The sequence below is a fragment of the Dunckerocampus dactyliophorus genome, chromosome 5 (assembly GCF_027744805.1).
Source record: "Dunckerocampus dactyliophorus isolate RoL2022-P2 chromosome 5, RoL_Ddac_1.1, whole genome shotgun sequence".
Lineage (NCBI taxonomy): Eukaryota > Metazoa > Chordata > Actinopteri > Syngnathiformes > Syngnathidae > Dunckerocampus > Dunckerocampus dactyliophorus.
Genome location: NC_072823.1, coordinates 27554123 through 27569366, shown reverse-complemented (window position 1 = coordinate 27569366; position 15244 = coordinate 27554123). Strand labels below are relative to the sequence as shown.

Here is a 15244-nt window from a genome sequence, read left to right as displayed (position 1 = left end):
AAAAAAGCGATAATAGCAATTATTTGTTATCCATCCATCCATTTTCTATTGTCGCGGGTGTGCTGGAGCCTATCCCAGCTGACTTTGGACTCGTCACCAGCCAATGTCAGGGCACATAAAGAGAATCAACCATTCACACTCACATTCATACCTATGGACAATTTAGAGTCTCCAATGAACCTAACATGCATGTTTTTGGAATGTGGGAGGAAACCGGAGTACCCGGAGAAAAGCCACACACGCACGGGGAGAACATGCAAACTCCACATAGAGATGCCCAAGCGGAGAGTCAAACCCATCTCCAGACCACTTGGCCACGGTGCAGCTATATTAGTTACATGTATTTTATTTTTTCGACTATTTATAATATTTTAGTTATTATTTTATTGAATATATATTTTACTGTATTTAACCTGCGCAGTATTAAATATTATACTGAAAAAAAAATGTCTATGTTGCCAGGGTGTGAATAATTTGAGATTATTGCACAAAAAATAGAGATAATAGCAAATATGTATTTTATTTTTTCTACTATTTTTAATGCTTTCATTATTATTTAATTGTTTTTATGTTTTACGTGCACAGTATTAAATGTTGTATTGAAAAAATATCTAAAAAAAAAATTGTCCAAAATAGCGATAATAGAAAATATTTGTTACATTTTATTTTATTAATATTTTAATATTTTCCAGTTACTTTATTGTATTTATATTTTACCATTTTATTGTACTTATAGTATTTTACCGACACAGTATTAAATATATTACTGGAAAAAAAAAGGTTGCCAGGGTATGAATAATTTTGGAGATTACTGTCCAAATGTTATCCAAAAAATAGCAATAATAGCAAATTTGTTAAGTTTATTTGGTTTTTCAACTATTTTTAATATTTTAATTATTATTTTATTGTTATTTATATGTGACCTATACAGTATTGAATATAGTATTGAAAAAATGAAGAGTTTCAGGTTTTATTTCACAGACTAAAAAGTGTCAATCATAAATGTAAATGTAAAGAGTGAGCAGGTGTGCCTACTAGCACATGAGCTGCATGTACTCTACAGTAGGCTTATCAAGCTGCACTATTCTGTGTGTCAACACACACCCACACACACACACACACACACACACACACACCAGTCTCTTGTTTAAACTCTGCCTGAACTCAGAGCAGCTGAGGTAAAATGAAAAAAATATCAGCAACATTTTCCAAAGAAACGCCATTATCTGAAATATTTAAGAGGCCAACTCCTTCCTGGCAGCCATCTTTCTCTGTCACACACACACACACACACACACACACACACACACACACACACACACACACACACACATTTCCTTTAAAAAATAAAAAGCTGGTGTGAGGTTGTTTTTTTTAAGTTTTTTTTTTTGCAAGAGACAGTCGGAGTAAAAGTTGGGAGGATCTGACTAACATCTGCGCATGTAATCAAATGCCTGGCATTTAAGCCCAGCTTGCTGGAGGCTGGAGGGGCGGGGCCTGAGGTTAGCGAGTGCATGCCGGGGGCCGAGGCTCCCGCTAACACTGTAGTGTGTTGCAGCTCGGGTGGAGACAGGTACGCGAGCACCCGCTTTTCCAGCAAGGAAGCATCCAGAGGTCAAGTTTTTATGTGCACAATTAAGACACAGGATGGTCCGTGTTGCACCGCCCCCTCCCGCGGCTTCTTTTTTTAACGCGCCCGCTTGCTTTCTTCCTCCCTCTCGTCTCGCTGCCCGACTCCTTTGGCAGCGCCGCACAAAATGGCGACGCGGAGCTGGAAGGCAAGAGAGTGGAAACCATTTTCTCACTAGAGCGGAGTCGAGCTGCGCCTCGCGGCCAATTAGGGCTGAAGATGGCATTTGTGCGTCTAATAAGGTCATTATTAGCTTGGTGGCGCTTTTCACAACAATAAAACACGTTTGGTACTTACGTCAATGAACAGCGCTCATGGTTTCACAGCTTGGTGGCAGTGGTTGACCAAGTCACAACTTCCTAAAAACAAAAAGGAGGAAAAAGAAGGTAAGCTATCATAGCACAGAGTAGACAACTGCTAGCTTATAAGCTATGGTATCCCAGAGGAGACAACTGCTAGTTTACACTGTAGCTCTACAGCGTATTTTCTCTCTCGCCTGGCACCACAAAACAGTGTAATTCAGTTCACTCTGGTAAGATGTTGCTAGTTAGCTAGGGAGTTAACACCACACAATGTAACTGCTTTGTGTTTTTTTTTCGGCCGATACTCTCTGCGTTACCTTGCAAGCCGACTAACACATACTGTATCCTACTAAGTTGTCTTCTCTGCTAGCCGAGAGTGTAATTGGTTAGCTTGTCTTTGAGTTATGTTGCTAACTAACGCCTAGGTCACAACCAGAAGTACGAATTTTTTGGCCGTGCCAGTTCTGGCGTTACCCAAATCGCTCCGTTTTTGTTGTTGTTCATGGAGAACGTAGTTGTGGTGACGATGAAGAAGTAAGATCTCGACATGCAGGGAGAATGTACAACATATCTGAACGTCCGTTGGCCGCACTAATTACTAGGGGTGTCACAAGATCTTGGGAGATTAAAACGTGACAAGATTTCTCGGTCAGAAAAAAAAAAAAATGTCACGCAGGAACTAGAACTGGGGTGATTAAAAAAATGAAAATTAATCACACAATAAACGAAAATGAACTTCAGAATTTTGCCGGCCTCAATACATTGCCATGCTCATGCGTGTCTGTTTTCCTCATGACAGAGTTCACTCTGTGCATTGCTTTCAGCACCCTGGCGCGTATGTTCCATTGAACAATGGCATGAACGGAGTGAGCCCTTTTGTCATATCGTCTCTTTGTCTTGGTGGGTGGAGGCGGGGCTGGTTGCTTACACACAGAAGAGTACAAGTGCGACGTATGAAAAAAATTGACATTCTGCTCACCAGCAAAACGTACGAGAGACACACGGACGATGCACAAAGATGTACAGTGCGTAAGTTTGTCGTGCAACCTGACAAAAAGCAAAGCGCCCACAGAGTTTGTTTGACATGACAAAAAACCTCTGTCCCCAGAGTCTACGGCTCGGAAATTTGCACGTCACACACGCGTTTCTTACATTTTTTTGCACGCAGACCGGCCATAGGAGCCCGTATGACCGGTTGTGGCTTAAGTGGTTATGCAGGAGCTGATGGACAAGAAGTCAAATTAAGCGTAAGCAATGATGAGAGCTCCATGTATACTATACGATATCATCACCCATCTTTAGTCACACACTTTACTAGAAGTAGACGATGAAGGTATGGGCTAATTGTCAATATTGAATGATTTCATTTACGGGCAATTTAGACAATTTAAGGCTGAAGGGTGAGGTCTAGGGTTTTGAGTAAGGCAGCGGTAGGTTTAGGGCTCCTCCAAACCTCCACAGATGTTGCTGCATGCTTCCTTCCTCCAAATTAGAGTTACAAGGGCTAGGGTTTAATGGTGCTAGGGTTGGGGTTAGCGGGTTAGGGTTAAGGTTAGGGGGGTTAGGATTGGGTTTAGAGCTCCGATTATTTGTTAAGACACTATACACAACCTCTCAAGGCCACACCCAAATACTGGGAGCATGGTTCCCTTAAAAGTAATAGACTATACCTCAGACATTAGCTAAAAGTTAATGACTGGCCATTAAGTTTAGCCGTGTAAGACTTAAGACTTCCAAGATCATGATGTAACACGGGAGACACTGACTAAGGTGGAGCCTGGACAAAGGCCGTGACAGCGGAAAAGGAAACTTTGATGAGGAACAAGGAATATGTAATATGCGTGAACCTGACCGAAGACCGGAACCACTGCCAGTCAATGAGCAAGTCCACCAGTAGATGCACTAACAGACAGCCCTAGACCTCTGAGGCAGTCTACTCTCGGAACGAAGACCAGCCTATGTGTTCAAGTACTCAGTTCTCAGGAATATTGAATATGCGTGAACTTGACTGAAGACCAGAGCCACTTTGAGTCAATGAGCAAGATGTCTACCAGAACCAACGTGCAGATGCACTAAGGGACAGCCCTAGACCTCTGAAGCAGTCTACTCTGGGACCGAAGACCAGCCTATGTGTTCAGTACCAATCTCTCTAGAATATTCAATATTCATCAACCTGACCAGGGACCAAAACTGCTGCCAGTCAATGAGCAAGATGTCTACCAGGACAAACAAGTAGATGCACTATGAGATAACCCAAAAACCTTTGAGGCAGTCTACGAGAAACAAAGACCAGCCTACGTGTTCATGTACCCATCCTCGGGAATATTGAATATGCGTGAACCTGACGAGGGACCAGAACTGCTGCCAGTCAATGACCAAGATGTCCACCAGGACCAACAAGTAGATGCATGAAGAGACAGCCCGAAACCTCAGAGTCAGTCTACTCGAGAACAAACACCAGGCAATGTGTTCACATACCAGTCACTCGGGCGACCGGCATATTGGTTGCGTTGTTGCAGTTAGTGCAGTTGAAATCCATTCCATCACGTCCCATCTTATCCCTAACTGGTTATGTAGTCTTTTCAAGAAACTGCGAACTAACCCCTAGCCCTATCTCTAACCCTTAACCCTAACCCCAACCCTAACTAACTGAAAAAATGGTCATGTGGTCTTTGCATTATCTGCTAACCTAACAGGTTACGTGGTCTGTGAGTCATCCTATCCCGCCCGATCGTGCTATACCATCCTCCCTAGCGCCCTATTAGCCAGTCCATGCTGGATGTTCCTGCCGCCATATTCCTCATAAGGCCCGGGTGTCACATGCGTGGGCGAGGTGGCGTACATCACAAGCTGCGGCGTGCACACGTAGCACAACATGTTCCACTTCACACATCCAACAGGCTGCCTGTGACACGTGGATGTGTACGTGCACGTACGGACGGGCGACAAAGATAAAGAGTCCAACTTGGGGGCTGCACGAGGAGGAGGACACTGCCAATTAGAGGCCTTCACTCAGTAGGTGATAATTCCGTACAGGGATGCTAATTGCGGCACGGGGCACGGCCTTTGCTGTGGAGGCTTTTTTATATATTGTTTGGAACGTTTATAATTACAGTTCAGCGCCTTGGAGTGCCGCCAGCACATGTTTATAGACTCATGAGTAACCCAACTCCCGCGGCCCATGGAGACAGATTCATGTCCACGGCTGTGCACTCAATGCACTCTGTGTACCACACTGTGTGTCTGAGTGTGTGCGTTGTTTGCCTGCACGCTTATGACTGAAGACGCCTGGCCAAGTATGTGCAATGTTACAGTTGCATATCGCATGGGCAGGAGACGGCTGTGCAAGAAAACACAATACATTGAAACAATTTCTACTGGACTTTTAGAAGTGACTCTACCATCACTAATAGACCTTGTTATAAAACAAGCAGTCAACAAGAGCACTCAGCAGGGCATAGACCTCCGCCAAGGCTACACCACAATGCCAGCGAGCTAGCTTAGCCTCTATTTAGTGTCTTTGTGTCCATTTAATGTCTAATGTATGAGAAACAGGGCAGGAAGCCAGACAAAATTTGAACACTTGTTTAGTTGTTTCAATTGCACTCAAGTCCAGCAGGTGGCAGTAATGCTCAATACAATGCAGGTGACAACAATAATTACCACTGACGCAGGATATTTGTCATTTCTACGGATTACAAAAATGATTTTTAAATCTGGATTTGTCATTTCTAATCTGCAAGAAAATTGTATATTTTTCTTTCACGGCTTTTAGACTACATGCCTCCACGACAAACACAACTAGAACTTTGTTCTGCCATTGTTGTAAAATACGGTCTCGCATTTTTAGCCTTTAAATGAAAACATGAGTGTCATGAGGGTTGGAAAACAAACGTACATTCTGAGATGCATTAAATGAATATATATATATTTTTTAATCTATACTGGTCTTGCAGATGCATATTTTTGAGACTTGCTTTCAGTTAAATGTGTTTAAAGTTACAATTTAAACCTCACTGTGTCATTTCTCCAATGTAATTTCTTCCAGCCAAAATTGTGAACAATATCATAAAAGTAGTACAGTATTAAAAAAAAACAAAAAAAAAACATTTCCAATAAAATAATTGAATTGAAGAAAAAAAATAAGCCTCACTATAAAGCAGTGGAACCATGTCATTTATCCAGGTCACAATACATCTAAAGCATTTACAAAAATACGAAGGTTTAGAATGTAAAAAAAAATGTAAAAACAAGCTAAAAGAAAAAAATATATTTTTTGATTTCAAAACGTTTTCTCCCAGTCAAAATAGAGAAAAATATAGCAAACTAACAAAAAAACAATACAAAAAAACTGTTCATTTTCTTTAATTAAAAAAAAAAACTAGGAAGCAGTGGAACCATGTCATTTCCTCCAATCAAAATAGTGAAAAAAGATAAAAATAATGTAGAAATATAAAAATGTTACAAATATTAATAATAACAACATTAAAAACAAGTTTAAAAAAGATATTTTTTCAATTAAAAAAAAGCCTCACTATGAAGCAGTGGAACCATATCAGTAAAAAAAATCCTAAACATATTCATATATAAATCAAACAATATATATTTTTTATTATCATAATTTTTTATCGAGTGCCATAATAAATAGTTCATGTATTTGTTTTCCCCATATGCTGCTAATAAGTAAGTAAAGTAAAGTAAGTAAAGTCATTTTATTGTTTTATTGTACACATTGCTTGTTAATATAGTTTAGTTAATTTACAACAAGGAGCAAAACATGATTCCACTTTACATGTAAATGGAATGCAATGCTGCAAAAAATGCCTTTTACAACTTAAAAGTGTTTAAAAGTGCAATATTTCTGAGACAAGCCCCCCAAGAAATGATCTTGCGCAGGGCGGCAAACTGGAATAAATCAGTCAACAGGTTTTTTAACCTTATTTCTGACGAGAGAGACGGAGCTGTCGCTGTACACTGCTTGCAATCCTATCTCCCAGTCAAACAATTTGGCTGACTCGGCAGTCCAAAAAAGTGCCTTGGCAACAGCGAGAGCCAAAAGCTGTAGAAATATATGAGCAGTGGAAAGGAAAAGTTGAGTGGGCGCCACTCAGTGTTATCTGGACCACGTTGTTGCCAGGCAGATACAGCGCTGACACGCACGCGCACACACACACACACACAGTGTTATTAGTGGTCCGCAAGCAGCACAAAAAACAGTCAGATAATTTGACAAACGAGCTTGAATGTGAGCTGGCGGTGCTCCAGCTGTGTAAGACGCTCATTGAGGCCCACGCTGCCATGTGAAAGGTCTCCTTTCAGCTCAGCATGATGTCACCATGACATCATGTTGCTGTGCTTAAAATCATGTGTGACCGCGGCCCAGCTGACATTCACATTAACACAAAAAAGAAGGGGAGGGTTCAAGTATGGCAGCTACTCGACAGCGCGATGGACTTAATGACCTCTGAGGATGGCGGCGCAAACTACGCTACAGGCAGGCTGGCAAGGTTTGTCCTGGTTTTTTGCCATTGTGGCATCTTTTTATCAACAGAGAAACAGTTTAGTCGCAAACGACACGAGAAGCTGGTCAATTTTGTTCCGAATTAAGGCCGCACTCACACAGCACAACTCTGCAGAAACCCTCCTAACTTTGTGGCTCATTTCAAGTCTCTTCCATTCTGCAAGAATTGCATTGTGGGAAGTTGAGTGTTGTAGTTCTGTGCTTTAGCACGAGGCGACGATCTCTCTCTATCGCCTCTCTTCTGTCTGCACCGCCCGTTGTCTTCTGCGTCCTGATTGGCTGCAGACCATTGTCAATCAATCTCCTTCGTGCCGTCTCTTGTTGTGGTCATGGCTAGCAAACTAGCGAACTGTGTGAGCTGCTTGCTCACCACCAAATACTTTAATAGAAGCAACAGAGGAAGCTAAACGCGTGTGAATCTGAGCGCTGTATTTTTGCACGTTTTCTCCCTGACAAAACCCACAATGTCGACAGAACGTTCCGCACCCAAAAGGAAGAGGAAGCCAGACTTGTGGACATGCAAGGCAGAAGTTACGTGGCTGTAGGGCGCCATTACGGAACACTGGAAATGAATCTTCGGTTCATAGAGGACGAGGAGGAGTAAAAACAACGGCAGGAGCAATATGTTGGACACAAAAACGCTACCGCTGAATGGCGCCTGGACGAAGAGGCAGAGAAATACGCCTGAGTCATTTAGAATTTCTTGGGTCCAACATAGAAGTTTGATCATTAAAATTCAAATGAAATTTGAACTTTGAGAGTAAAAACAAGAGAAAAATGTGAGAAATTGTTATTGCCTGTCTGAGAAAAGCATATGACGTGTATGGTGAGGGGTTTTACAGCCTTAAAACATGTATAGTAATTTTAAAAAATAATAAAGTTGGCCAATTCACGGATTTCACTTACTGTCTATGCGGGCTGTTTTCGGAACCTATCCCTAGCGATAAACGAGGGAACACCGTATTACTAATATACATGTAGAATATTTATATTTCTCTTTTTATTTATTTACATTTTTATTGATAAATGATTTTTTAAATGTATTTCTATTTTGCAAACTGGTGGTTATCATTAATAACTAGCAGCAGGAAATGTTGTATTCATCACATGACACATCTACATTGAGGACGTGCCCGTGCATGAGGAAGTGTACTGTGGACTGTGTATCAATTACACGTTTTCATTTATAGTATATAGAAATTATACCACTAATACCATTTTTTATTTATATTTTATTTTTATTGTATTTTTAAAAATTGTTTCCATTATGCATTATTAACTTGCAGGAGGAAATGTCGACACATCTACATTGCGCATGTGTCCATGCATGCGGAAGCGTACTGTGAGCTTTGTGTACTAATTACATTTTTTAGTTGTATTTTTTATATTTTATGTCTTATATATCTTAATATAATATTAACACAATTTTATATTATTTATTTTATTAAATTTTTTGTATATACATATATATGTAGACATACAGTATGTACTATAATATATATATATATATATATATATATATATACAGGATATATATATATATATACAGGTATATATATATACTATTAAGGTAGTGGTTATTAATAACTGGCAGGAGGAGCGATCACATGAATGACATGACACGCCTACATTGCGTAAACACATTAGTAAACACATTAGTAAAAAGTAAAGTACCGCAAAAGTATGCAGTACTTGATTACTTCATGCATTGCTTTTTGCACAAAATCCAACCACAAAATCCCTATTTTATCCCTTTCTTATTCAAAACACAACAAAATGTGTTAAGCAGAATTATTCTACATTAACCCATTCATTCAATCTCAGCCAGTTTTCAAAAGACAACCCCTTCAGTAGCGGCCATTTTAGATGATTTTGCCTGATCTTTCAAGGCACACGGAATATTGTGTTCTCCGGCTATATCAACATGGAACCTACCAAAAGAAAGATTAGACTCTCGTCTTTCATCAGAAAAAAAAGTTTGTTTCTATCTTTTCCCGTTCTTTAGTAATCAGCAGCAGAACGTAGGTAAGTTTCAGGAAAATATCAGTTCCCAACTAGAAAAGGGAGAAAAACAGCTTTTTGTTAAAACATACATTTCAAGCATAACTTTGACACAAATATTTTTTGCTTTTGTGACAGCTCAAACATCTGAACAACTATACCTCAACAAACACAAAATAAACATTTATTTACAAATATAACACCACAAACATTTTTCTCTTTTGGAACCGTGTGTGCTTGTGTTAAAATTTGCCTATAATGTGTAACCTTCTGCACGCTACTCTCCTCCACGCTCTCTCACATCCTCCTTCCTGTCATGTGAGATTTTTCCGTCCACGTGATCTCTACCGAGCTCTTATCAAATGCACTTCTGCCACCTTGTGGCCGTTTTTATGGCTTAAAAATTGTTCTGAAGTGAAATCCATTAGTGGAGAGTTGCGTCATCGCCTCCTTTTGCCTCTCACGCAGCAAAAAACGTAAAAGACGTATAAATACGTTGTTGGGATTGGGTTTATAAAAATGTATAACTACGTCTTTGGTATTGAATGAGTTAAGAAGTAACACAAAAATATACTTGGTGCATCGCTTTTTGCACAAAATCTAACAAAAAAAAAATAGATTTTGTACATTTTTTTTTCTTCTTATTCAAAAGACAGCTAGATGTGTTAAGGGTGCACTCACACTGCTCTCTATAGTGCCATCACTTTACACTTTTACTGCAACTTCTGGAGTCAAATATATACATTTTTCCTAATAAATAACGCCATTTCCCTGCAACTTTCCTGACTTTGTGGATTACCGTACTTTGCGTGCTCTTTGTTTCTATTATGCAAGGCGGCGGTTATCATTAGGCCCTGGGGGGAGGTGCAATTGCACAAGAGCATGTGCTCGTGCATGAAAAATCATGCCGGGCTTTAGGTTATGGCAAAAAAATGTAATGAAAACCACAATTTATATACTTGGTGTATTGCTTGTGTGTACAAAATCCGAGTAAATTGTCCTCATGAGAGCAGGCAACACACTGGGACATACTATGGAGGAAATTACACAAAATGTTATGCACACTTCTATTTTTCTGCAAAGGGAGTGAGCATCGCTTCTACCTTGTGTGTATATTTTATATATTGTACATTTAAAGTATTTCAATACCCTCAAAATTGTCTATTTTGTGTACAATTCTACTACATTTTTGCACTGTAGATGCAGTATCAAGGTACTTTTTACATTTTTTAATACATTTTTTAAGCCACACACTTCCAGTATGGCAGTACACGTGCTGTGTTTTACTGCTTATTTCAATATTTTACCATTATTTCAAAGTTGTAATGGATTACTGCATTGCTTTTTGTACCAAATCCTACTAGTAGGAATATGGTAGTAGTACATAACATTTTGCGTTACTGTATATTACAATCACATCGAGTCCATTTTACCATGAATTCTACCGGATGAAAGGATTTGTGTATATTATCTTGAGATAATCCCACAAAGTACAAAAATTTTGTGGAAAACGACACAAAAAGGTATGCGTGACATTACGTTGGGACTATTTTGCGTCAACATGACGAGTCCTGCTGCAACACACGCCACAAATATGGCAGACACGCTGCAGGGAAAACACCACATGGAGGTGATAAGGAGTGTTTGGGGAGCAAGTAACCCCTTCAAACATCTACTGTAAAGGTACACTTTTTTGGGGGGGGGGGTACAAAATGCTACCAAATGGCACGAGAGCATGTGCTGGTGATCCAGTACGAGGAGGCCGCAGTCGTGGTGACCACTAACGCCCAAAGTCCGACTTGAACTGCTTTTCTCTTCAGAAACATGGCATTATTGAAAAATCATTGTTATTACATTAACTGAAATGCATAACAAGTGCATCAGCTGATGCTTTTGTCAGGTAAAAGCGTGAGGCCGTATTCTGTTATAGGACACATTAGCTGATAAAAACAATACAGAGAAATACACATCATCATTAGGCACACCTGTACTGATCAAATAATAGTAATAAAGATGCATTTTTATTGGCACATTCATTCGCGCGGTTGTAGTTTGAAGGTATCGGTCAAAAGCAGCATTTATTGAATATTGTTTTATCATTATTAGGACTATGAGTGTATGCTCTGCTTGTATGCCAACCAATGTCTGGCAAATGGGAAGGAATTAGCCACATTATTATGAATTAAATATCAGCTCTCACACACACACACACACACACACACATACACACCTATACACACCTATCTATCTGTTATCATATCCGTCGATTAATTGCAGCTGTTAAAAATAGTGTGTTCTTTTTAAAAAAAATCTATTTATTACACTCCATAGCTTCACTTTTTTTATTAACAAAAAACAAATATTTGGGGGTCCACATTCAAAATATTGTTTTTTTTTTAAAATTAATTTCAATTTCAAACGTAATGATTACTACTAATGTAGGTTTTCAGCAAATAAGTTGTGTATTGGTGTGTGGTAATTAATAAGAAAAAAGATTTTTAAGTATAGCAAATGACCCATTTCCCCACCACACACACACACACACACCCACACACACACACACACACCTAAGTATGCTAAATCGATTGTATTTCGCTATATTTTCTTCCTCAAGGAAAAACATAAAAATAACGGATTATTTTTATGCAAAAAAATGTAAACATTTCATTTAATGCAACACGAAACAACAGTGTTTTCATTCAAATTGAATAAACTACGGTATTATATTACTATATTACTAAGGTTAATACATGTCTTTTGCGGGGACTGTATGGCTATAAATTTTAAATCAGTTTAAAAAAAAAAGGTTATTTTTGCACTTTTCATTTCGGTTTAGCGCAGAAAAAACAGCGCGTTTCTCGCACTTTTTTAACCGTTTTGATTTGGACAAAGCATCTTTCAGTTACACTGATTGAAACACACTCTTCTCCAAGTTCATGCTCAAGTTCAAGGTTACAAGCAATTTCAAGTTCAAGTTCGGCAGCTCCTAGCCTGTCTTTTTGGAGCCTTATTTTGAACTCCTCTTTGAACTTTTCTACGTTTAACTTAACTTCAGCGTCCAAATATGTTAAATAGAACATCAAATATCAACAAAAACCCCACCAACAGGCATGGAAAATGCAAAAATTGAAGTCAAACATTAAAAAGTATCAACATTAGCTTGAAAAAGGCGATGTTTAGCACACAAACATGCGTGAGTGCACAGAATCTTTCAATTTAGAATAAAATCGGACCGTTTGGATGGGGGTCAGGTAAACGGCTTCTCCGTGAGAGACAAAACGCTGCAGCGTGGCGCCATCGAGGCCCGCGCCGTGCACCAACTAGCAGGCCTTGCGGGGAGGCAGGGAGGGAGGGAGTGGGGCTCTTGGAAGTCAGCAAGTCTGAGTCCTGCTAATGTTGCCAATGCGACAGAAAAACTCAGAAAACAGACAAAAATGTGATGTTTTCGGAGATTACGCTCCAGCGGTAGCGCGTTATTCGCCATTTTATGCCAAGCTATTTTCCTATTTTTGTACGTAATTACAACGCAGCCGAAGAAATGCAGCCAAAATTCGAGAGAAGGCGCCACTCCAGCATTTTACAAGCTTTGGATGTGAGTAAATCGCTCAAAAGAGCGCGCATACGGACCCATAAAACATCATGGCGGCACAAAGAGACAGGAATCGGTGAGATACTACCACGAATGAGCCAAGTGATGCTCGCCCTCCCTCACGAGCTTTGCTTAAACTACCCCAAAAAGCTCAAAATCCAACAAAAGCGGCAGGATTTTGTTCATTTTAGCCTTGACAAGTGCGCTGCGTTACGCCTCGAGCTCTCTCTCCTGCTCGGGCCGCATCGCTCGGGAAGCGAGGCCTTGCCCTCCGTCCTCCCGGCTAGCGCATTCACGTAACACAGAAAAGTTTGAGCGTTTGCGTGTACTCGTTAAAGACGGAAGCCCGCGATGAAAACAGAGAAAAAGCCAGGCGATGGTACTCACCCGTCTCGGAGGATGCGGGATTTGCAGAGAGTCTGGTTTCCCTCTCCTGTGTGTGTGTTTCCCTCCTCACTTCTCCCTCCTCTTCCCGGTTCCGGCCCGCAATCTCAGCACCGACGGGCCCTCGCTCCCTCCTCTGGCCGCGGTCTGAGCCCCCCGAGTTCAAGTCGGGCCTGAAACAATAGGAGGCCATGAGGCTGCTAGTCCAGTAGCGCATGAGGAATGTTAGCAAATAAGACTCAAAACGAAACGGTGCCATGGATGCAAAGCAGCATACGGCCCGAGTCTGGGTCCGGGTCTGGTTCTGGTGCTCTGGCTATCTGCATGCCCCTTGTTTGCACGCTCGCTTTGTGATCTCTTGGCGAGATGCCTTCACTTCTTGAGTTGAAAAAAGTATTCAAGGCCTGCTATACACACACACACACCCACACACACACACACACACACCCACAGAAGCTACACAACACACAAGACAGCCATCTGCTGCAAAATCATCAAAATTACATTTACTAACATTTGCTACCCTTCATTGCTTTTGTTTGAAGTTTTGACTCGGCTCGGCCGGACCCGCTGTATCGCCAGTCGGGAAGGGGCATGCAAGTGAGAGGACCAGGTCCGACCAGGTCAGCAGCTTGTACCAGAACCCTCCTCCTGTTTCGCTCCAAATCCTCCAAAAGCATGCAGAGAATATTTTTTTTAATTGCAAAAAAATAATAAATGACATGTTAAAAACAGCATAGTCCAAAGCGCGGGGAAATAAAAAATGGGTGCGCAAAAAAAGTGCGAAAAGGCAACTTGTTGCAAGCTTTTTTTTTCGCAGCAAGTTGGAGGCAGAGGGGTTAAAATCCAAAGCCTGAAAAAGAGAGTGAAAAAAAAAAGGGAAGAAAAGGTCCGTCTGTGGAAGGGAGGGTGGGCGACGGCCGCGACGGCGGCGGCGGTGGCGGGGAGGCCCGGACTGACTGTAGAAATAGCAGCAGACTCCCTCCCACCCCCTTACTCCCCCCCACGCTTCTCTTCTCCCCTTAAGTCTCCCCCTTGCGTGAGGCTGGAGCAGAAAGAGAGGCTGCAGAGAAGCAGAGCGCAAAAGAAGCGCCAGAGAGAAAGAGAAAGAGGGGGAGGAGACAGACGCTGATGGTGAAATAGGAGGCGGGGCCTGCCGGTGCACCATCCCAGAGGGAGAGAGAGAGAGAGTGAGAGGGAGGCGGGTGTGCAGACGCAGTGTATGCCGGGAAGCCGTCGTGCGGCATCCAAAGAAAAATGGAGGAAAGCTGCAGGAGTTTGTGCTGTACTCACTACTTCCTGTTAGGAGTCCACACACACACACACACACACAGGAACAAGATAAGCTTCCAGTCAGTGTTTATTTCAGGAACATGTGGCCGGGAGGCTCCAAGATCCACCCCCCCCCCACCCCCCCCACCCCACCCCGGCCTTGTGTGTCGCTGCCGTGACGGCTCGCAGCCACGCTGCTCTGCTGCAGCTGGCACGCACTCCAAAAAAGGCAGATAAGCATTTATTTGTAATTTATTTTTTTACATTTTGGTGGAAAAGCGGAAAGGGCGGGGGCATGGAGGTAAGGGAGGCTGGGGGTGTTGTTTTTTTTTTTAACCCCCTTAGAGGAAAAACAGCTGCCCTGCTTCACGCACGTTAACACTAAACACGCCTTCAGAATAAGAGCGGGACTTGGGCTAGCACGTTAGCATGCTAACCGTCCGCCCCTCCCTCCCCAGCTGCGCCACACCCCCGCCCCTTCCCTCCCCCCTTCCAGCCGCCACCAGCGTTTTGGCTTTTTCCACTCCTGTGGCACGTTACTGTAC

The 15244-nt window shown here is 41.5% G+C and overlaps 1 long non-coding RNA gene across 3 annotated transcripts in view; it reads right to left on the bottom strand.

The window, feature by feature from the left end:
• LOC129181168 (uncharacterized) overlaps positions 1–15244 on the bottom strand; it is a 58103-nt gene that overhangs the window by 13689 nt on the left and 29170 nt on the right. The window contains exons 1-3 of one of the 3 annotated variants that reach the window (XR_008570381.1): positions 13942–14428; positions 13431–13600; positions 98–1989 (exon numbers count right to left, since the gene is read on the bottom strand). This is a non-coding gene — a long non-coding RNA (uncharacterized LOC129181168). Of the gene's footprint in view, positions 1–97; positions 1990–13430; positions 14429–15244 lie in introns of those variants that run through there. The other 2 variants (XR_008570380.1, XR_008570379.1) reach the window with 2 other exon arrangements.